Raw genomic sequence first — 22438 nt, forward strand, 5'->3', positions numbered from 1 at the left:
TTCATCATATAACAGTCACAACCTAGAACGATATACAATAGCTCCAATTCATCAATATAATGTAGGCATGTATTCCGTATATAGTCATATATGCTTATAATAAAAACTTGCATGGCATCCTTTGTCCTACCCTCCCGTGGAATCGGGGCCCATAAGAAAACTAAGGGATATTAATGCCTCTAATAGAGAAGCGGAACAAAGGACTAACACACGGTGAATACATGAACTCCTCAAACTACATGTTTGACGAGTTATTGTGCATTATTGCATAAAATAGTTCTTTTGGTGAGTTTTAAGTGCAAATTTTATTTATAAATATTCCTTCACACATGCACTAATACATGACACTAGCTTGCACATGCACACATCATTTAACCCATGCACATAGCAATGCTTCCTCATATGCATATATGCTATACATGTACATATTCGGGTATCTACGGCCGGCCAGCAGGCTTGCATTTATACGCACTTGAATATCTGCTTCGTTGACATACTCTATATATGTACTAGGAAATATGTAGGTGTGTTGCAACGGGTGAAAAAAAGCTTTGTTACCATTTATTCTCTTTCCTCATCTCGTCGACAATGGCAACAATATCCACTTGATGCCAACGCATTTGAACATGGTACATTCCAAGGCAATGACTTCGGCCATCTAGTAGCAGCACCGACAAGCAACGACCCTACGACAGCACAACCCAAACAACGATATATTTCTCTCAGAAAATCTCTCTCTCATTCCTACATGATAGCAAGCAGCCGCAACATAGCCTCTGTATCTCTTTGAGCCTTGTTCGGTTCCCGTCGCACTGGCTGACGGCACGTGGCACGGGCACAGCGCGGCTACCATGGTTATCTGTACAGTTAGCAAGGACGCGTTTGGTAGCCTGCATTAGGCCCAGCCAGGCCCGCGCGGCATGAAAATGGGCTGTTTGGATCCATGTGTTTACTGTTTGGCCCGCATAGCACGAATCTCAAAGCACCCCTCAGCCTGGCCCGCTAGGAACGACCAAATCAGCCATTTCCAGCGAGCCAGGCTCGAGCGATGCAGGGAAGGGGAACACCGCGCCGCGCAGGGGAGGGAGATGGCGGGAGCGATGGCGCATCTCCGAAAAAGCGGCGGGACGAATTCGAGTCGTCGCCCGCCGATTCGGTCGCCCCATATATCGAGGGTCACCGCCGCGCCGCGGCAAAACTCCCGCCACCATTTTCCCCCTATCGAGCTTTCCCTCCGGCGCAGATCCACTTCGATGACGAGGTAAGCGGCGCATCTACTCCGGCGATCGGTTGACTGCGCTGGTGGGTCGACTCCTCCTCCTCTCCGACGTGCCAGGCACCTCCTCCGCGGCCCTTCTGGTGGCCTCTGTAAGTTCAATCACCACCTCCTCTCTTCTAGTTCTAGCTAGATCTGTCCATGTGCTAAGGTTAGGCTGTTCGATCTATTTGACTATGATGGTGTAGTAGCTAGTTGTGATGGATTTGGAGCATGCTATGGGTTGTTTCCATGTGGGCAAGTGTTGGTCGTTAGTGGTCATGGATGAATTGGTGGTATGCTAGTGTGCAGGTGTTGAACAAGACCATCCATGTGTCCATGATTAGTGCTCTGCTCTCCATGATTAATGCTCTGTTATATTGTGGTATGCTTTAGTTGTGGTATGTGTGTGCATGTGTTACTGCTAGTTTGATCTGTCCAAGATGTAATGCTAGTTCAATCTATCCAAGATGTAATGCTAGTTCGATCTGTCCATGTTGTACTACTAGTTCGATTTGTCCATGTTGTACTGCTAGTTCACATTGTCCATGTGTAGTGTCTTGTGGTGTTGATGACACTATAGGAAATGACCACACAAGAGTTTAGTCAGGCCATCGTGCTGTCCGAGAGCCAGTTCCCGCCGTCCTACGTTGAGGACTCATAGCCTCCTCTGGAACAAATGCCTCTTGATTCAGAGGTTTTCGAGGTGCCGCCTACGGTTCCTCCATTTGTGCTGGCTCGGCCCAATGTTGTTGCTCATTGCTACGTCTTGAGCTTGCGTTGCGTGGCGTTTCAGTTGCCCATGCATGTTCAAGGACACGAGGAAGAGATGCGCCCTAGCGGCAGCCTCGGCAAGATCAGGACAAAGACATGCGCCCATGATGGCGGCGCGTAGGGTCGGCGGCTCACTCACGGCGGTGCAAGTATACATGTGAGCGGCGGCGGTGGCGGTTGCAGAGACACCCGTCCGAGCTCGACGACGGCGACGGCAACACACATGAGGTCGTTGCGTATTGATGTCTACTACACAACTTGTTCTTGTAGACTCGTGTTGGGCCTCCAAGCGCAGAGTTTTGTAGGACTGTACCAAATTTCCCTCAAGTGGATGACCTAAGATTTATCAATCCATGGGAGGTGTAGGATGAAGATGGTCTCTCTCAAACAACCCTGCAACCAAATAATAAAAAGTCTCTTGTGTCCCAACACACCAAATACAATGGTAAATTGTATAGGTGCACTAGTTCGGCGAAGAGATGGTGATACAAGTGTAGTAATGATAGCAGATATTGATTTTTGTAATAGGAACAATAAAAAACAGCAAGGTAGCAATTGATAAAACGGAGAACAAACGGTATTGCAATGCTTGAAAAAGAGGCTTAGGGTTCATATTTTTGCTAGTGCAATCTCTCAACAATGCTAATATAATTGGATCGTATAACCATCCCTCAACGTGCGATGAAGAATCACTCCAAAGTTCCTATCTAGCGGAGAACATAAGACGAAATTGTTGGTAGGTTACGAAGCCACCTCGAAGCTATTCTTTCCAATCGATCTATCCAAAAGTTTATACTAAAATAACACCAAGTTATCCTTCCCGATTGATCTATTAAGAGTTCATACTAAAATAACACCAAGTTATCCTTTCCGATCGATCTATCAAGAGTTCGTACTAAGATAACACCAAATAATTTCAGATTCATAACACTTAATCCAACACAAAAAACCTCAAAGAGTGCCCCAAGATTTCTACCGGAGAAACAAAGACAAGAACGTGCATCAACCCCTATGCATAGATTACCCTAATGTCACCTCGGGAATCCGCGAGTTGAGTGCCAAAACATATATCAAGTGAATCAATATGATACCCCATTGTCACCACAGGTATTCATAGTAAGATATACATAAAGTGTTCTCAAATCCATAAAAGTATTCAATCCGATAAGAACGAAATCTAAAAGGGAAAACTCAATTCACAACAAGATAGAGAGAAGAAAACACCATATGATCCAACTATATTAACAAAGCCCGCGATACATCAAGATCATGACATCTTAAGAACACGAGAGAGAGAGAGAGAGAGAGAGAGAGAGAGATTAAACACATAGCTACTGGTACAAACCCTCAACCCCGAGGGTGGACTACTCCCTCCTCATCTGGCTGCCGGGATGATGAAGATGGCCACCAGTGATGATTTCCCCCTCCGGCGGAGTGCCGGAACGGGATCTAGATTGTTTTTTCATGGCTATAGGGGCTTGCGGCAGCAAAACTTCTGATCTAGGGTTATTTCTAGGGGTTTCTATATTTATAGGATTTTTGGCGTTGGAATCACGCGAAGATGGGCCTCGAGGTGAGCACAACCCACCTGGGCGCGCCTGGGCCTCCTGGCGCACCCAGGTGTCTTGTGCTCACCTCCTTCACCTTCTGGTCCTCCTACGAAGCTTCTAGTGCCGCTTTCATTAAAAAAATCGTCAAAAAGTTTTGTTGCATTTGAAGAACTTTTATTTATGCACAAAAAACAACACCACGGTTGTTCTGCTGAAAACAACGCCAGTCCGGGTTAGTTCCATGCAAATCATACCAAAATCATATAAAATTGTTGTAAACATGAAATGAATACTTCATAAATTATAGATACATTGGAGACGTGTCACGTATGATACACCAGATCGCATCGAGAAGACCTCACATACGAAGCATCAGCAGAAGAGAAACCACGCAGCGGACGCGCCTACGGCAGCGATGACGCGGAGGCACGCACTCGGTGGTAATGATGAGCGTGCCGGCAAGCCCATAAGCAAACCGGCGCCCGCCGAGATGGAGAAAAGGAAGCAGAGCAAGCCCCACTAATTTCTTGTACTTTTTGTCTTTCAACTTATAGGTGTTACAACAAGAGAAGGAGGAGGCCACGCAACAAGGCACAAACACCCAGAGGAGGAACCGAGGCACACAAAAAATACAACAAGGTACAGAGAAAAGGCCCTAGGGGCTGCAGCAATGCAAAGCATGCCCCGGCAAGATTTAGATGGAGGTCAGCCACCAACCCGGCGTCCGCGGGTGATGTGCCGAACGCAAACGACGGAGACGCGCCCATGGCGGCAGCATCGAGGAGAACGCCACGACCGCCGTGACATGCTACGACACCTCAGGATAGGGAGCATACCATGCTGTGGAGACTTGCAGGCACCTGCAGGCCCGCGATGCATGCACATGCAAGAGCTAGCACGCTTCCTTCTTTTCCCGTTGTCTCTTTTTCTTAGCAGGACATGAGACTGTTCACGTGAGAACATCTTGTCAGGCACATCATCGATGTACAGGTGCAACCAGGCGACAGGAGTTTGACGTACACTCATCCACACGGGGGACTTTGGCGGTGGCGATGAAGGTCTCACACATGTTTCCAGATGATATAGCATGATCCTGCTATCACCGGGGATGGCACCACCGGACCTAAAGACAACGCGGAGGCACTGCCAGGGTTCGTCTTCGCCAAGCCCATCATTCTCTCGAGTGCCGCAACCTAGGCGTGGTCTATGGCATCCCGATCGCGGTGCATAGGTCTGGTCTCTGGCTTCCCAGAGGAGGCGGCGTGGCACAACCGGAGCTCACGACGGTGCAGCCCGAGACAAACCCATGGCGCACAGGTCCATGGCATTCCGATCACGTTGAACAGGTCTGGTGTCCCGGAGGAGATGGCGTGGCAGAACCAGAGCTCGCGACGATGTAGACCGAGACAAGTCCATGTCAAACATGTCTCTTCGGTGTACAAGTTGGCGTTCTTGTCGCGTTGGACAGGGCCGGTGTCTCGCAGAAAGCGGCGTGGAAGAACCGGAGTTCACGAGATGTAGCCTGAGACGAAGCGTCCATCATGGCGTACAAGTCATTGGCGTACAGGTCCCGGTGTACAGGTCCATCGGTCGCCGACGTATAGGTCACCCCTTTTGGTGTTGCACCCACCCAAGGTGACGCGGCCACTTTTCATCGACCCCGTGGGGAGGCGCCCTTGTCTTGGCAGACCAACCAATACGGCGTCCAGCTAATACAAAACGATGCAACCACTACGATCATCTATCCATAAGTTCGCCAGGTGGTGCCCCCTGATAAAACGAACTACCATAGACTTGGCGTTCAATCAAGTGAGGCGCACCCATCATGGCAGATAGGTCATTGACGTACAGGTCCATGGTGTCGTCGGCGTACATGTCACTCTTTGGCGTAGCACCAGCCCAAGGCGGCGCGACCTCTATGACGCCACCTTTTCCATGGCCCTGTGAAGCGGCAGCCTTTGTCTTGGCGGACCGCCGAATACTTGGCGTCCAGCCGAGATGAGGCGCCAACCACACCGGTCATGCCGATGTGAGCCTGCGACGATTTTACACCGATGCCGGTCTCCTAAATAACTTACTCCCATGAGGCGAACCCCTTGCATACCCCTACGAAGCCACTACATCGTCAAGAAGTCCAAGCTAAACATGACCCATGCTACTCCAACCCGAACTACATCAACGCCGCCAGGACCGACGAGGCCTGACGGCAAGGGCGGGCGTGGCTAGCACAAAGCGACATTTTTGCCAGCAACGGGTTTATCCTTAGCTTTAGTATCAGGTTTAGCAATTCTAACAGCTTCATCACAGAAATAAATAACATGTCCATCAACATAATCAACTAAGAGATCTTTAACCATAGAAATACTAGGTTCTACTTTAATTTGTTCGGAGGGTCTAGGTGCTCTAATATTACTTTTGTTGACCACAGTCGAAGCCTTAGCATTTTCCTTTATCCTAATAGGGAAAGGTGTTTTTTCAATATAAGGAGTAGGCATAACTGGATCAAGATTGTAAATGATAGTTTCATCCTTAGCTATAACTGGCTCCTCAATGTTTTCTTTAATAGGGGGATGATATTTAAACCACTTCTCCTTAGGGAGATCAATATGAATAGCAAATGATTCACAGAAAGAAGCTACTATCTCAGAGTCAAGTCCATATTTAGTGCTAAAATTATGAAAAGCATCGGTATCCATAAAAGTTTTAACACAATCAAACTCAAGTTTTATACCTGACTCCTTACCTTTGTCGAGTTCCCAATCTTCAGAGTTGTTTTTAATTCTTTCCAAGAGATCCCATCTGAATTCAATAGTCTTCTTCATAAAAGAATGAGTACAGGAAGTATCGAGTATGGATTGATCATTACGAGAAAGCCGAACATAAAAATTCTGTATAATAATTTCTCTTGAGAGCTCATGATTGGGGCATGAATATAACATTGACTTAAGCCTCCCCCATGATTGAGCGATACTTTCTCCTTCACGAGGGTAAAAATTATCTATATAATTCCGATCACGATGAACTAGATGCATAGGATAGAACTTTTGGTGAAATTTCAATTGATTCTAGTTCCAAGCTCCAATATCATCACATGGCCTATACCATGTCAATGCTCCCCCCAAATATAAAGGGAAAACCTTCTTATTAATTTTGTCTCTGGGTAAACCTGCAAGCTTAAACAATCTGCAAATTTCATCCACATATATGAGGTGCATATCAGGGTGCTTCGTTCCATCTCCTGCATAAGGATTAGCTAGCAATTTCTCTATCATACCCGAAGGAATTTCATAACCAATATTTTCAGTAGGTGCAGTAGGTTGTGGAGCAACTCTTTGTACTTCAGGTCGAGGTGCAGATACCCCGAACAAACCCCTCAAAGGATTGTTTTCCATAGTAACAAGTAACCGTAAATTTCAGCACGTTATATAAATTTTTCTTATCAATTCCCACTTACCAAAAGCGCTTCACTCCCCTGCAATGGCACTAGAAAAGAGTCTTGATAACCCACAAGTATAGGGGATCAATCGTAGTCCTTTAGGTAAGTAAGAGTGTCGAACCCAACGAAGAGCAGAAGGAAATGACAAGCGGTTTTCAGCAAGGTAATTTCTGCAAGCACTAAATTATCAGTAACAGATAGTTTGATAGCAAGATAATTTGTAACGAGCAAGGAATAGTAATGGTAACAAAAGTGCAGCAAGGTAGCCCAATCCTTTTTGTTGTAAAGGACCAGCCGGAACGGTCTTTGATAACAAGTAAAATGTTCTTGAGGACACACGGGAATTTCATCTAGTCACTTTCATCATGTTGGTTTGATTCGCGTTCGCTACTTTGATAACTTGATATGTGGGTGGACCGGTGCTTGGGTGTTGTTCTTACTTGAACATGCCTCCCACTTATGATTAACCCCCCTCGCAAGCATCCGCCACTACGAAAGAAGAATTAAGATAAAATCTAACCATAACATTAAACATATGGATCCAAATCAGCCCCTTACGGAATAGCGCATAAACTAGGGTTTAAGCTTTTGTCACTCTAGCAACCCATTATCTAATTACTACTCCACAATGCACTCCCTTAGGCCCAAAGATGGTGAAGTGTCATGTGGTCTACGTTCACATAACACCACTAAGGGAATCACAACATACATATCATCAAAATATCGAACGAATATCAAATTCACATGATTACTTAAGACAAGACTTCTCCCATGTCCTCAAGAACAAAAGTAACTACTCACAGAAAGTATTCATGCTCAAGATCAGAGGGGTATTGAATATCATAATAGATCCGAACATATAATCTTCCACCAAATAACCGGCTAGCATCAACTACAAGATGTAATCAACACTACTAGTCACCCAGGCACCAATCTGAGGTTTTGATACAAAGATTGAACACAAGAGATGAACTAGGGTTTTGATATGAGATGGTGCTATTGAATATGTTGATGAAGATTCGCCCTCCCACGGTGAGAGGGTTGTTGGTGATAACGATAGCTTCGATTTCCCCCTCCCGGAGGGAAGTATCCCCGGTGAAATCGCTCCGTCGGAGAGCAAAAGTGCTCCTGCCCAAGTTCCGCCTCGGGACGGGGCGCTCTGTCATGAAAGTACTCTCTTTATTTTTTCTTGGTCAAAAGACCTTATGTACCAGAAGATGGGCACCGGAGATGGGCCAGGGCCCCCACTACCCACCAGGGCGCGCCAGGGGGCAGGTGTGCCCTGGTGCCTAGGGCACCTGGGTGGCCCCTCTTGTGTTTCTTTATTCCAATATTTTTATATATTCCAAAATAATTCTCCGTAAAATTTCAGCTCATTTGGAGATGTGCAGCATAGGTATCTCTGACATAGCTTTTTCAGGTCCAGAATTCCAGCTGCCGGACACCAGAGGTTATTTGGATTCCTCGGAAACCCCCGCCTACATCACCATTCAATATTTATTGCCCTACTATAGGCCAAACTACCTGAGCACTGGGTCCAATGTGAGTAGGATCACTTAGCCATGCTTCAGAATTGAAAAAATAGGCGCCATGAAACTACATGCCACTCAACCAAAGAAAGATAATGGAAAGTGCCCGAAATGAGCACTAAAGACTTCTCGAGAAATCTCCTGCAAATCACCAGTATGACTATCGAAATCGTGAGCATCAGCATGTAGGTTCCAGATCCAAGTGGTAGTATGAGGGCCCTTAGCTAGTGTTCTTGAGAAATGGCCGGGTCTGGCCCATTCCTCAAAAGATGTTTTTAGGAGACTATTTTGTCTTTTGTGCCGAAGCTATTTATATCACTGGCCGAAACCGGTGAAATCAAGGGGCATTACTTGAATGCGACTGCGGGTACATGTGAAGAAATGATTAAGAGAGTTGTATTTGCAAGAGAATTAGTGTTTCCTATTGTAATGCATGTCTACTTAACTGGGGGATTCACCGCAAATACTACTTTGGCTCATTATCGCTAAAAATTCAGTTTTTTTATTTTTTTCTTACAAATTGGATTTGTTTCATACATTTATCTAGGAGAAAATCCTTATCCAGAATGATTGGGCGTAAAGCGTCTGTAGGTGGCTTTTTTTCAAGTCCAGCGTCATATCCCAGGGCTCAACCCTGCACAAGCGGTGGAAACTACCAAGCTGGAGTACGGTAGGGGCAGAGGGAATTTCTGGTGGAGTAGTGAAATGCATTGAGATCGTAAAGAACACCAATGGCGAAAGCACTCGGCTGGGCCGACACTAACACTGAGAGGCGAAAGCTAGTGGAGCAAATGGGATTAGAGACCCCAGTAGTCCTAGCCGTAAACGATGGATACTAGGTGTTGTTCGACTCGACCCATGCAGTGCTCTAGCTAATGTGTTAAGTATCCCGCCTGGGGAGTACGTTCGCAAGAATGAAACTCAAAGGAATTGATGGGGGCCGCACAAGCGGTGGAGCATGTGGTTTAATTCGATGCAAAGCAAAGAACCTTACCAGGGCTTGACTTGCCGCGAATCCTCTTGAAAGAGAGGGGTGCCCTCGGGAACATGGACACATGTGGTGCATGGCTGTCGTCAGCTTGTGCCGTAAGGTGTTGGGTTAAAAAAACAAGAAGTCTACTAGGCGGACTGGTCCGAGTGAAGAGAGAAAAAATCCATACGGAACTCAAAATATTTTTTGGAGATATTCATTTTCCTGAAGAGGCGGATAAGATATTATGTGATTGTTTGATACCGCCAGAAAGATAAAAAAAGATTCTAAGGAATCAAAAAGAAAGGAAAATTGGGTCTATGTTCAACGGAAAAAAATTCTCAAGAGGGGGAAAATAGGGATGTCTCCTGCGTTACCCATAATATGTGGAAGTATCGACGTAATTTCATAAAGTCATTCAATCTGAATGTTACATGAAGAACATAAGCCAGATGACGGAATGCAGAGACCTATGATGTAGAAGATCATAACATAAGTGATTCGGCAGATTTGGATTCCTTTCCTATATATCCACTCTGGTGGTACTTCATCATATGATTCATATAAGACCCATCTGTCCAGAGATCATCATATTCTTTCACAAATCCCCCACGAATGGCCCTCCCTTAATTCAATGAACTAGGAGAATTCCTTTTTCTTTTTTCTTTTCAGTTCTCATAAGTCCTTGATATACTAGCGGAAACTCAATACTTGACCGACTGCGTCACAGTGCCCAGGTAAAGTGGTAGTGGTCAAAAGCGAGCAGAAACGTCAGTGTTTTCTGTGCGTTACGATAGTAGTGTTGAAAGAAAATCCAATTCAAATATCTCAACGTAAAAGGAAAATCGTTTCACTTTGAAAGGAAAGCTAGCTATATGAGATTGAAATCACTCAATCTATGATATTCATTGCACCATGGTTGAAGGACAATGAGGGGCGGGTTATATTCCTTTTCTTTTGATCGATTGAGCTCAAAGGCAAAAGACACTAAAGATGTTTAAGATGTTTCATCAAAATTGCTACTGACATCGACTCGTTTGAGAGATTAGCAAGCACCTCAGGGTTGTGAGACTTCCCCACAAGGATTCGAACCGTAACAAAGACTCGAAGGATACCAAAGATTCAAAGGATTATGTTTTTTTTCTAGGGTAATAAATTCTAAGTTCTAAAATTCAAGCGAAGAGACTTATTTTTTCCAATAGATTAGATTCATAGTTTAAAAAAGGATAAGTAAATATGAAAATAAGAGCTTCCGTTCATAAAATTTGTCCCCACATCCGGCACTAATCTATTTTTAACGTCTAATTAGAGTGGGGAATCATTCCAATTAGGAAGTCCAGCTCGTTGCTTTTTATTTTACCGGAATCGGAGCCAGGCTCTATCCATTTATTCACTAGACCCAGAAAATCGTAATTTTGGATTCCATTCAAAAAAGATTGATTTTATTACGACATGCTATTTTTTCTATTCATTACCTCTGAGGATCAGTCGTGCTCTTCTAGACTCTACCAAGAGTCTTGATGAATTTTTTGTTTCACCCAAATGTGTAAAAGATCATAGTCGCACTTAAAAGCCGAGTACTCTACCATTGAGTTAGCAACCCAGATAAAAAAAGGATCTTAGATACGAACGAAATCCAAAAATCAGTGGAATTACACCGCGTGCAGCAAACCCGTGAGATGATGAACAATGGCATTATTCGTCGAGCACGAGCCCCTTTGCTTCTCAAGTGCTCTTGATTCGTAAGAAGGATGGATCCGTGAACGGGTCTGTAGCCTACTGGTTGCAGCGACCTTAGTAGCACCCCAGGTCCTGGGTTCGACTCACAGTGGGAACGGATTTAAACAGGCCTGGGCAAAAAATTTTGAAATAAAAGGACTGTGGGGCCGTTGCTCTACAGTAAATAGTCAAAAAAAGAAGGATGGATCCTGGCGCTTTTGAAATATCTTATGTCAGTCGTGGGTTGTCCCAAGCTCAACGTAGGTTCGCAAGAGAAAAAGAGGGGGGGGGGGGGTACCTTGTCTATCGGTCGAAGAAGCATATTCCTCTTTTGAGTCTTCTGCTCAAGTCCTATATTCTTCTTCTAGGGTTCTATATCTAAATTTAACAATTCCTGAACCCTTTTTATCTTTTTTTATCAGGGATCGTCACTAAATTGGATTTTTTATTGTAAGGGGATTTTTAAGTATTTATCTAAAGGAAGGAACAAACGAGGATAAGAGAAATTTGCTTTTAATTTTGTTATCCAAGTGAGATATATCACATACTATTCTTCCTTTTTTTCATCCGAAAGGGCTTTTTTTAGGCTAGGGCTTGAATCCGGTCGTTTATCCGACAACGCTGTAGTTGAACAAGCATTTCCTTTATTTACTTCTAGAAGGACTCGAAGTGAGACGAGAGAGAGAAGAGTTTTCCCGCAAACCATAGCGACTAGCTAGTCTCAAAACAAAAGAGATCTTTTTACAGTAGCGGGGTTGGGAAAGTAAGGAAAGTCAAGCCCGATGATTCTGTGGGAAGGGACGGATTCGAATTCCTTTTTCCTTCCTTTTTACGCCACCTCCTCCCAATCCTTGAAGATATGAAGCAATATTTTATTAAGACTAAGTGAAGGTTGGTATGGCCCAATTCCATCATTTAAATGAGAGTGGATCGAGGGAATGGAATCTAGACTATAGATTGAACTAGAGAGATCTGAGAGATCGTTGCTACCTTTGCTCTTGTTAGTTCATCCGGATTCGCGAGAAGGAGCCTCTGGTTCCCTCTAATTCGTGCTCTAGGGTTCCGGCCGTTTTGTGTGGGTTAGTCCCGGTTTGTGATTCTGCGATTGTTCGGACAGCGAGTTGGAGTTCTTGTAGCTTCGGCCAGCCATCCCCAACGTATGGGTTGCATCCAACCTTGGCAGGTATAAAGCTAGCTATCTCGGCTGCTTGCAGCTAGTTATCCCTCCCAATTCGATCCTGTGACGTGAAGATCGGGCCACCCTCGGGCGTGAACTCATTCAACGGGTTCCCACCTATCATATGATTGTGTTTTTATTTCCAAGTTTTTTCATAGTAAAAATTATCTATTCTTTCATGTAGCATTACTCCGAGACAACCCGCAATTTTTACTTTTACTCCCCTTATATCTTCTTTTTTAGTTAATTCAATGACTTTTTTCATTGCCTTTCGGAACGAAACTCTATTTTTTAATTGGAAAGCTATATATTCTGCAAGAATGTTAGGCTGTCTATAAGGTTCTTTAACTTTTTCGATAGAAATATTAAATCTCTGGTTTACAGAGTTAATTTCCTTTTGTAGATCTTTCTCTAATTCTTTGATTGCTCTTCCCTCCAACGACTAGCTCCCTTTTGTTGTTCCGGTCACCCTTCTCTTGTTGCGGAAGGACTTTTTCCTGTGGTGTGGTCCAACCCGTGGGCGGAGTCGCCCTCATCCACCCATTGCTCAGTGCTCCCTGCAGCTTCGTTGGGCTTTACCCGCATGGGCACGGGCTTCTATAAGAGAATGAAAAGATCTCTTTTTTACAATAAAACGCGAACCGCGCGGAGCCTACCCTTTTTCATTTTCTGCCGCCAATAGGTGGTCGCGGTCAACTAATAGATAGAAAATCCACCTTGTGAACCGTGTTTGTCTTAAAGTACTATCTGAGAAGGAATACACATGTTCCAATCCCTCTAGTGGCTATACTGATTGACATAGGTAGCTTTCGTAGTCAAAGCTCACAGGGCCAAATGCTCTATTGGAGTGGGCATGAACATGTCGTGGCAATTCCACCCAGAAGGTAATGGGTTACTCCTACATCACGTCCTTGTATAATTCTCAAGGCTCTAGCCTGAGTAGCAGGAGCAACTTTGAAGTTGTTATGAGCCCAAATGATAGATTCAATGAGTTCTTGCAAATAACCACGGCCGCTGAATAAAAACATTAAATTGAAGGCCAGAAAAAATGAGCACGCGTCCCTCTTTCCTATGTCCTTCCCCCCTTTGCCCTTTCAAAAGTGGTTACAGAAATGAGAAGTGGGCTATATCCCCGGGACTTTTTAAAAGCAGTTGAAAACCATGTTCTAGCCATTTTCGTGCAAGGTGTTCAGGCTGTCAAGGCTTCACGAATTTCTGAGGAGTTCTCCAACAACTCCCAAAGTTGACTGCTTATTCACCCAAGGAAGCAATGCAAACCTACTTACTTTTGAAACCATTTCACACCTAGCTAAGGGGGGTTGTCCCTTCTATAAAACCCCATCTCCCCCATCCCATTAAATACTTTTTGTCAAACCATTCAGCTACAAGCTTATGCAGCAAGACTTATAGAGAGATCTGAGAGATCCTTGCTACCTTTGATCTCGTGAGTTCATCCAGATTTGCGAGAAGGAGCCTCTGGTTCCCCTAATTCGTGCTCTACGGTTCTGGCCGTTTTGTGTGGGTTAGTCCCGGTTTGTGGTTCTGCGAATGTCCGGACAATGGGTTGGAGTTCTTGTAGCTTTGGCCAGCCATCCCCAACGTATGGGTTGCATCCAACCTTGGTAGGTATAAAGCTAGTTACCTCAGCTGCTTGCAGCTAGTTATCCCTCCCAATTCGATCCTACGACGTATAGATCAGGCCATCCTCGGGCTGAACTCTTTCAACGGGTTCCCACCTATCATCTGGCATCAGAGCCTTCATTGACACGGTAGGATCCTTTATCCAAGTTTATCTTGCTATCATCCATTTAGATCGAGTGTTCATTCTATATTTTCTATCCTAGAAGTCCAAAGCCCCACCAAAAATAAATCCAAGCCTTGTTGGTGTTGAGATGTTGTTGTTGCATACCTTGCATCTTCTTCATCTTTTAGATCTGCACCAAGTTCATCTTCGTAATTGCTTTCAGATTTGGCTGTTGTGCTTTGGAAAAAGAGTGGCAAAAAAATCAAAGAAAGAAAAAAAGAGTGGCAAAAAAGTCAAGAGAGAAAAAGAAAGTGTTGTGTAAGATCCAAAAGTTTCAGCTTGGTAGAAAATTTTCAGAAGCTTGTGTGTTGTGTGTTCTTCAATCTTGGTGCAAAGGTGCAACAGATCTATCCCCATATTTTCTTGGTTTTCATCACCTTGATTTCAGCACAAGCCCCTTTTTGTTTACCCCACCGAGCTCCACCAAAAAATCAAAGCTAGTTCTTTGATCCCTGTCTTTCAATCGCTTTAACACATCCGGGAGAAGCACAATCTGATGTGAACTCATAAGAACTTTGGTGAGTAAGAGGTGAGGTTGTGTGATTCCACAAAAATTATCCTATTCCACTTTTTAGCCACACTAACATGGCAGGAACTGCATCGAGTGTTCATGGAGAAGTTCAAGGGGAAGAAGTTGCCCCGATCACACATGCTGAGTTTCAAGAATTACGGAACATGGTTTGAGACCTTGGAAGGATGTTTCACGAGCGACCTCCAGTAGGTGGCGATAGGGTTCGACAACGACAACACCCTATTGGCCCACTTGAGGAAGTTGGGGATGAGAATTTCGTGCATGCTGTTGTGGATGGTGCCTTGGAGGATGATAACAACAACAATGGTGCACATGTGGTTGCTGCTCGTGGGCGTGGCGCTGCTGCTCATGGAGGGCAGTGAGGAGGACAACTTCGAGGGCGAGGCCATGGTCCTCGTGGGCACTACTATGACCCTCATGAGCGTGTTGCTCGTGGTCATGGCGATGATTTTGATGATTATGATGGTGTTCCATACCCTCGTGCTGCTGATGATGGGCACCATGCAGAACGTCATGATCGAGATGGACGAGATGACATAACAAGAATCAAGTTGCACGTCCCCAAGTTCACAGGAAAGGAAGACCCCAATGCATATTTTGATTGGGAAGAGTAGTGTGATCAGATTTTTCATATCCATAACCTTGCTGATCCGAAGAGAGTCAACCTTGCTTGTGTTGAGTTTTCTGGTTATGCACTCACTTGGTGGAACCAACTCCAAGAAAATTAGCTGCTGCTAGGCTGTGACCACATTGACACTTGGGAAGAGATGAAACAAGCCATGAGGCGAAGGTTTTGTTCCTTCACAATATCAAAGAGATCTCCGAAATAGATTGCAGCGCCTCAGCCAAGGTACGCGCACGGTGGATGAGTGGTGAAGTGTCATGTAGTCAACATTCACATGACACCACTAAGGGAATCACAACATACATACTATCAAAATATCGAACACATATCATGTTCACATGATTACTTGCAACATGATTTCTCCCGTGACCTCAAGAACAAAAGTAACTACTCACAAATTATAAACATGTTCATGATCATAGGGGTATTAAATAGCATAATGGATCTGAACATATACTCTTACACCAAATAAACCATATAGTAATCAACTACAAGATGTAATCAACACTACTAGTCACCCACAAGCACCAATCTATAGTTCCGTTAACAAGATTGAATACAAGAGATGAACTAGGGTTTGAGATGAGATGGTGTTGCTGAAGATGTTGATGGAGATTGCCCTCCCCAAGATCGGAGAGTTGTTGGTGATGATGATGACGATGATTTCCCCCTTCGGGAGGGAAGTTCCCCCGGTGGAATTGCTTCGCTAGAGGGCAAAAGTGCTCCTACCCAAGTTCCGCCTTGAGACGGCGGCGCTCCGTCGCAAAAGCCTTCTCCTTATTTTTTTCTAGGTCAAAATGACTTATATACTAGAAGATGGGCACCAGAGGTGGGCCGAGGAGGGCACAACCCACCAGGGCACGCCTGGGCTCCCTGGCACGCCTAGGTGGGTTGTACCCACCTGGTGGGCCCCCTCTGGTGGTTATTTGCTGCAATAGTTCTTAAATATTCCATAAAAAATATCCGTGAAGTTTCAGCTTGTTTGGAGTTGTGCAGAATAGGTGGCATGACGTAGCTTTTCCAGGTCCAGATTTCCAGCTGCCGGATTTCCCCTCTTGGTGTGTACCTTGCAAATTATGAGAGAAAAGGCATTAGAATTACTCCAAAAACCATTATTGTGGATAAAAACATTATAAATAACAGTAAGAAAACATGATGCAAAATGGACGTATCAACTCCCCCAAGCTTAGACCTCGCTTGTCCTCAATCGAAAACCGAAATAGAAAAACATGTCCACATGCTTTGAGAGAGAGGTTTCGATAAAAACAAAATACGGACATTGAAGCATCATGTTGATTATTATAACAGCAACAAAATTAAACATAGGACTTTTATCATAAAACTTTCATCATATACTTCTCATGAATAAGTAACAGTTCATCACACAATCGAAGTATAAAGCAAAAACTCTATTAGAAACCAACAAACTATGTTCTCAGTCAACTTTGCAACTACAATTCATCATCTTTTCAGGAAGGGTCACGTGTCGGAGCCTTTAGGCAAGTTCACATACTCAACCATCATATAGTCTTCTATGATTGCTAACACTCACCTCGTACCCATGAGCAAAACGTTTCAACCGGACACACAGAAAGATAGGGCCTTATAGTTTTGCCTCCCAACATACTCACCTCAAGGCTGATGTCAACAATAATAACTCATGCTATCTATATTCAACTGGACATAAGTGCCTAGATCTTTCCTCGCCACATGATGCTTGCCGGAGGAGAAAAATAAAAAGGAATAGATGAAAACTTTGACTCTTTGCATAAAAGTAAATACATAAAAGTAAAAGATAGGCCCTTCGCAGAGGGAAGCAGAGGTTGCCATGCGCTTATTTGTTTGTATGCTCAATCCCTTAGTGCAAGAGAACGTCACATTATATTGCCCCTTAAGATGACAACCTTTATTATGCAGTCTGTCGCTTTTATTCTTTGTCATCCAAGTTCGTACAACGCTCAATTTTCTCTTACACTAAATGATCTCACACTCTTAGAAGCAATTTTTATTGGCTTTTTGCACCGATGACAACTTACTTGAGGGATCTTGCTCAATCCCTAGGTAGGTATGGTGGACATTTGAAAAAAAGATTTGGGTTTAAGGGTTTTTGGATGCACAAGTAGTATCTCTACTTAGTGCGGAATTTTTGGCTAGCAAAGATAGGGGGAAAGCATCACATGTTAAAGGATCTATGACAATATGACTTCTATGTGAATATAAACAAACATAAACCATTAAGTTGTCTTCCTTGTCCAATGTCAACAATTTTGGCATATAATATTTTGATGAGGGCTCACAGTCACAAAAGATTTATAGGATAGTATATTTATATGTGAATCTTCTCTTACCTTATTAATTTTTTCATGAGTTGTATCATTGACTAATGCTATGTTTGGCAATCTCTAATAAAATTTCCTACTTATACTTTTCCTAATGTGGTGCTATCACCTACCATAGGATTAGTATATGATCTTATTGATTTATTTCCTTTCTCTTTTATTTCCTTTCTTATATCTTTTCTTTATTTGCAACATGAAAGTAAAGAAAGCAAAAACTCAAACTAAACTTTATTATATAACTTGCACATGATTACAATGATAGATCACTAAGCAAACTCTCAAAGAGGAAAGGATCGAACTAAACTTTTATTCATCTAAAGCAAAAAGATCGAACTGAAATAAGTAAAAGCAAAAAGATAGTGGGATGATACGATACCGGGGCACCTCCCCCAAGCTTGGCGGAAGCCAGGGGGAGTGCTCATACCCGATACTTAGTTCTCTTTGGTGGTGAAGAAGATGATGGTGATGAAGAAGCAATCCTATCCTTAAGGATCAAGAGATTCTCCAACCGACAGATGACGCTCCGGAGATAGGTGATATGCTCTTGATGCAGAATATTTTTGCGAGTGAGATACTTATTTTGTATGCAAACTATTTCAATGACGCGAAAAGCTTCAATCTCAGCAGGAGTAAGGTGAGTAAGGTAGGGTTTAAGGATATCTTCCTCCTCCTCGGCCAGCAGTGCTTGTGTTGCCACCGGGGGTGGATCTACGGTAGCTTCCTTGCCCTTGTCTCCCTTGATAGCGTCCGTAGGATCCTCCCTCTTCGTCTGATCTTCATCAGCCAAGCATCTTCTTCTATGTGGTTGGAGGAGCAGGAAGACATGATGCCTGGCTTGATAAATCTGACCGGAAATAGCAAGAAAAGAGAACAAAGGATTTCTCCGTGATACGGTGGTTAACAGGTTCGGGAACTATATACATATTTTTTATATTGGAGGACAAGCATACGGAAGAAAAACGAAGTACGGAAGGTGTCCCAGGTGGGCACAACCCACCTGGGCGTGCCAGACAAGCCTGTCGCGCCCTGGTGTCTTGTGCCCACCTGGGGATGCTTCCTGGGAGTTTCTTTATTTCCAAAATTCTAAAATATTCGAAAACTGACAAAAAATATTTTTGCGGATTTTTCGGAGTCCGTTTACTTACCGTATCACGTACCTCCTTATTTTCACGATTCTGGAGTGTTCCGGAAGGACTCTTTTATGTGTTCTTCCGGTGTCAAAGTTTGGATAATATTACTTTCAACATTAATGGGCGTACCTGAGATATAATGCTTTATTCGTTGCCCGTTGACAACCTTCGGGTTAGTACCTTCGGAATTATTTATTTTGATGGCTCCAGACCGGTAAACCTCCTCGATGACATAGGGGCCTTCCCATTTAGAGAGGAGCTTTCCTGCAAAAAATCTAAAACGAGAGTTGTAAAAAAGAACACATTCTCCGACTTTAAACTCACGCTTTTGGATTCTTTTGTCATGCCAGCTTTTAACTTTTTCTTTGAATAACTTTGCATTTTCATAAGCTTGGGTTCTCCATTCATCTAATGAGCTAATATCAAATAGCCTCTTTTCACCAGCAAGTTTGAAATCATAATTGAGTTCTTTAACTGCCCAATATGCTTTATGTTCTAACTCAAGAGGCAAATGACAAGCTTTTCCATAAACCATTTTTATAAGGAGACATACCCATAGGATTTTTATATGTTGTTCTATAAGCCCAAAGTGCATCATCTAATTTCTTAGACCAATTCTTCCTGGACCTATTAACAGCCTTTTGCAAAATTAATTTTATTTCTCTATTGCTAAGTTTGACCACTAGACTGAGGATGATAGGGTGATTCAATTCTATGGTTAACATCATACTTGGCAAGCATCTTACGGAAAGCACCATGAATAAAGTGTGAACCACCATCAGTCATTAAATATCTAGGGACTCCAAACCTTGGTAAAATAACTTCCTTAAGAATTTTAATAGAGGTGTTGTGATCAGCACTACTAGTTGGAATAGCTTCTACCCATTTAGTAACATAATCAACAGCAACCAAAATATGTGTATACCCATTAGAGGAAGGAAAAGGCCCCATGTAATCAAATCCCCAAACATCAAATGGTTCAACAACAAGTGAATAATTCATAGGCATTTCTTGACGCTTACCGATATTACCTATTCTTTTACATTCATCACAAGATAAGACGAACTTACAAGCAACCTTGAAGAGGCTAGGTGCCGGTGTACAAAAGTAGGGGTACCTTTTTGCACCCCTTTACTTATGTGCAGGCAGTCGCAGCCCCACGCCCTTGGCCACGCTTGGCGGGGCAGAGGAAGCAAAGGCACAAGACGACCAGACCAACGCCAAGCCGGAAACACAAAGAGTAGAAGGGCGGGGTGGACTCCCCCGGCAAGGCCCTTGCCGGGGCGGCCTCCACAACCCCGGCAAGAGCTTTGCTGGGGCAACTTGCCCAACACCAGCAGGGCTGCCACCCTCAAGCCCGAGAGTTCCGACGCCCTCAACCACATTGGAACCAAAGCTTGGGAGGCACCTCCATGGTGGCATGCAGATCTTTGTGAAGACCAGAAGCATACAAGACTAGATAAATAATCAGAAGACGAAGATCCTCGGCGAGATCCTTGCCAAGGATACCCACGAGACCCCCGGCAAGCCCCTTGCCAGGGACGACCACGACGCCACGGCAAGACCCTTGCCGGGGCCCCGGCAAGACTCTTGCCGAAGACATCCGCGGGGTCGCAGCCAGGCCCACATCTGCCAGAGCTCCGCCGCCGTTCCCATGCAGCTGCCATCCCACCAACTAGGCAAACACCTGCGTGGCGACGTGCGGCCTCTAGGACAACTCAGCAAGCACCTGTGTTGTGGCATGCAGATCTTCATGAAGACCCTACCACCACGCCAACTCAGCAGCCTGCCAGCCTACATGGTGCTGCATGCCTTGTTGGCCTGGACACATGCCGGAGCAAGACGGAGCGGCGACGGACGGGACGGGCCTCGTTACCGCCTCCGATAAAGCAAGTGGACACCTAAGTAGCGCATTTAATGCACTTTGTCCTGTAATGACAAGCGATAAGCTTGTACACTGTATAGCTTCCCACCTCCTGTGTGACACTGTGGCAGCCCCTTTGTCTATAAAAGGAGGCCCGCGGCGTACCAAGAGAGGATTCAGATCTTTTGGACGACGCACGCACCGTAGCTAGTTCAAAAGCTCAAGAACACCCAAATATACACAAAAGCAGGACTAGGGTATTACGCATGCTCGCGGCCCGAACCTGGGTAAACGATCTTTGTGCTAGCTTCTAGACCCGCTCTTTGCACAACCTCGCGCCTGCCAACCGTAGAAGGGATTCCAGTGATCCCATAGGTGTCATTTCCCCCGACATCTTTGGCCCGCCAGGTAGGGGGCGCAGTTGTGAAAATCCGGCCTAGCAGCTAATTTGGCGGTTCTTCATCACCATGGCTCCCATGAAGAAGGGGATCACAACGATCGGCCCGTCCAGGGCCGGCCCGTCTGCGCCAGCGCGAGCAGGCGGCTGGGTGCCCACGGATGGGGTCAGAGACGTGGCCCGCGAGCATCCACGACATTCTGGCGATTGGAGCCACGCGAGTAGCGTCGTCCGAATCCGAGACGACGAGCCACGCGCCGTTGGGTCCGGGGGCGGGGCCGTGCTGCCCACGGGCGGCACAGCAGCCTCTACGGCACCCCAGCTGGCGCCCGCGCCGCGCCCTTCCCAGACCGTGCGCGATGAGCAACACCGCGATGCCGGAGCCCCCGGGCACCGCCACGGAAAGAGCCCTGTGCGCCGCTCACAGGACGAACCAGGCCGGCGTGCGCGCTCAGACGCCGGTGCGAGCGGCGTGCGACCTTGAGACCGTGACAGAGCCCCTTCTAACACGGTTAGAAGTCGTAGCGCGTCACGGTCTACGCAGATCTCGCCGCCGCCTACACCAGCAGAAGTGCTGGCGCGCGTGCAGCTGCTCCTCGACTTCCCCCCCATTGCGGAGAAGCTCTACGAGTGGAGAGCTACCATCCGAAGCCTTGTCGGCTTCACCAACAAAGACGAGACGCTCCCGGCGGGACCCTTGCACCGGCTTCCTGACGAGCATGTGCATGCCGGCGGTGGGGAGACCAGAGACGCTGCAACCATAGTGAACTCCCCCCCCCCCCCCCCCCCCGCGGCCGCGACAACAACCACCGGCCCGTTGACCCGACATCGGTGACAACGTTTCCACAGCATCGTCTGATCCGCGAACACGCCGCGACCAACGTCAAGTCCTTCGGGAACGGGCCCAGGAAGACGCTCGAACTACCATCGAGCGACGACGGGAGACGGGCCCTAAGTCAGATCGGCGTGCAGGGCCTACTATGGACCACCCGACGCCGGGGGGCCCTGGCGACCTGCCTTACGAGGTGGGTTGTCCAGCATTTACCGAGAGCTGCGGCAGTTCCAGTGGCCCTCCCACCGCACGTTCAAGCCCGATGTTGGCGAGAAGTACAACGGCAAGACCCACCTGTCGGAGTTCCTCAGCATCTACACCATCGCGATGCAAGCTGCTGGAGCTCGCGACGACAAGGTGCTTGCCAATTACTTCCGTTGGCACTCAAACCCAACGTCATGTCATGGTTGATGCACTTGCCAGTGGATTCCATTTCTTCTTGGTCGGATTTGTGTCATGAGTTTGTTGGCGCCTTCACTGGAGGCCACCAAGCTCATGGCCAGGC

This window comes from Aegilops tauschii, chromosome 3 (assembly GCF_002575655.3).
Source record: "Aegilops tauschii subsp. strangulata cultivar AL8/78 chromosome 3, Aet v6.0, whole genome shotgun sequence".
NCBI classification, from domain to species: Eukaryota; Viridiplantae; Streptophyta; class Magnoliopsida; order Poales; family Poaceae; genus Aegilops; species Aegilops tauschii.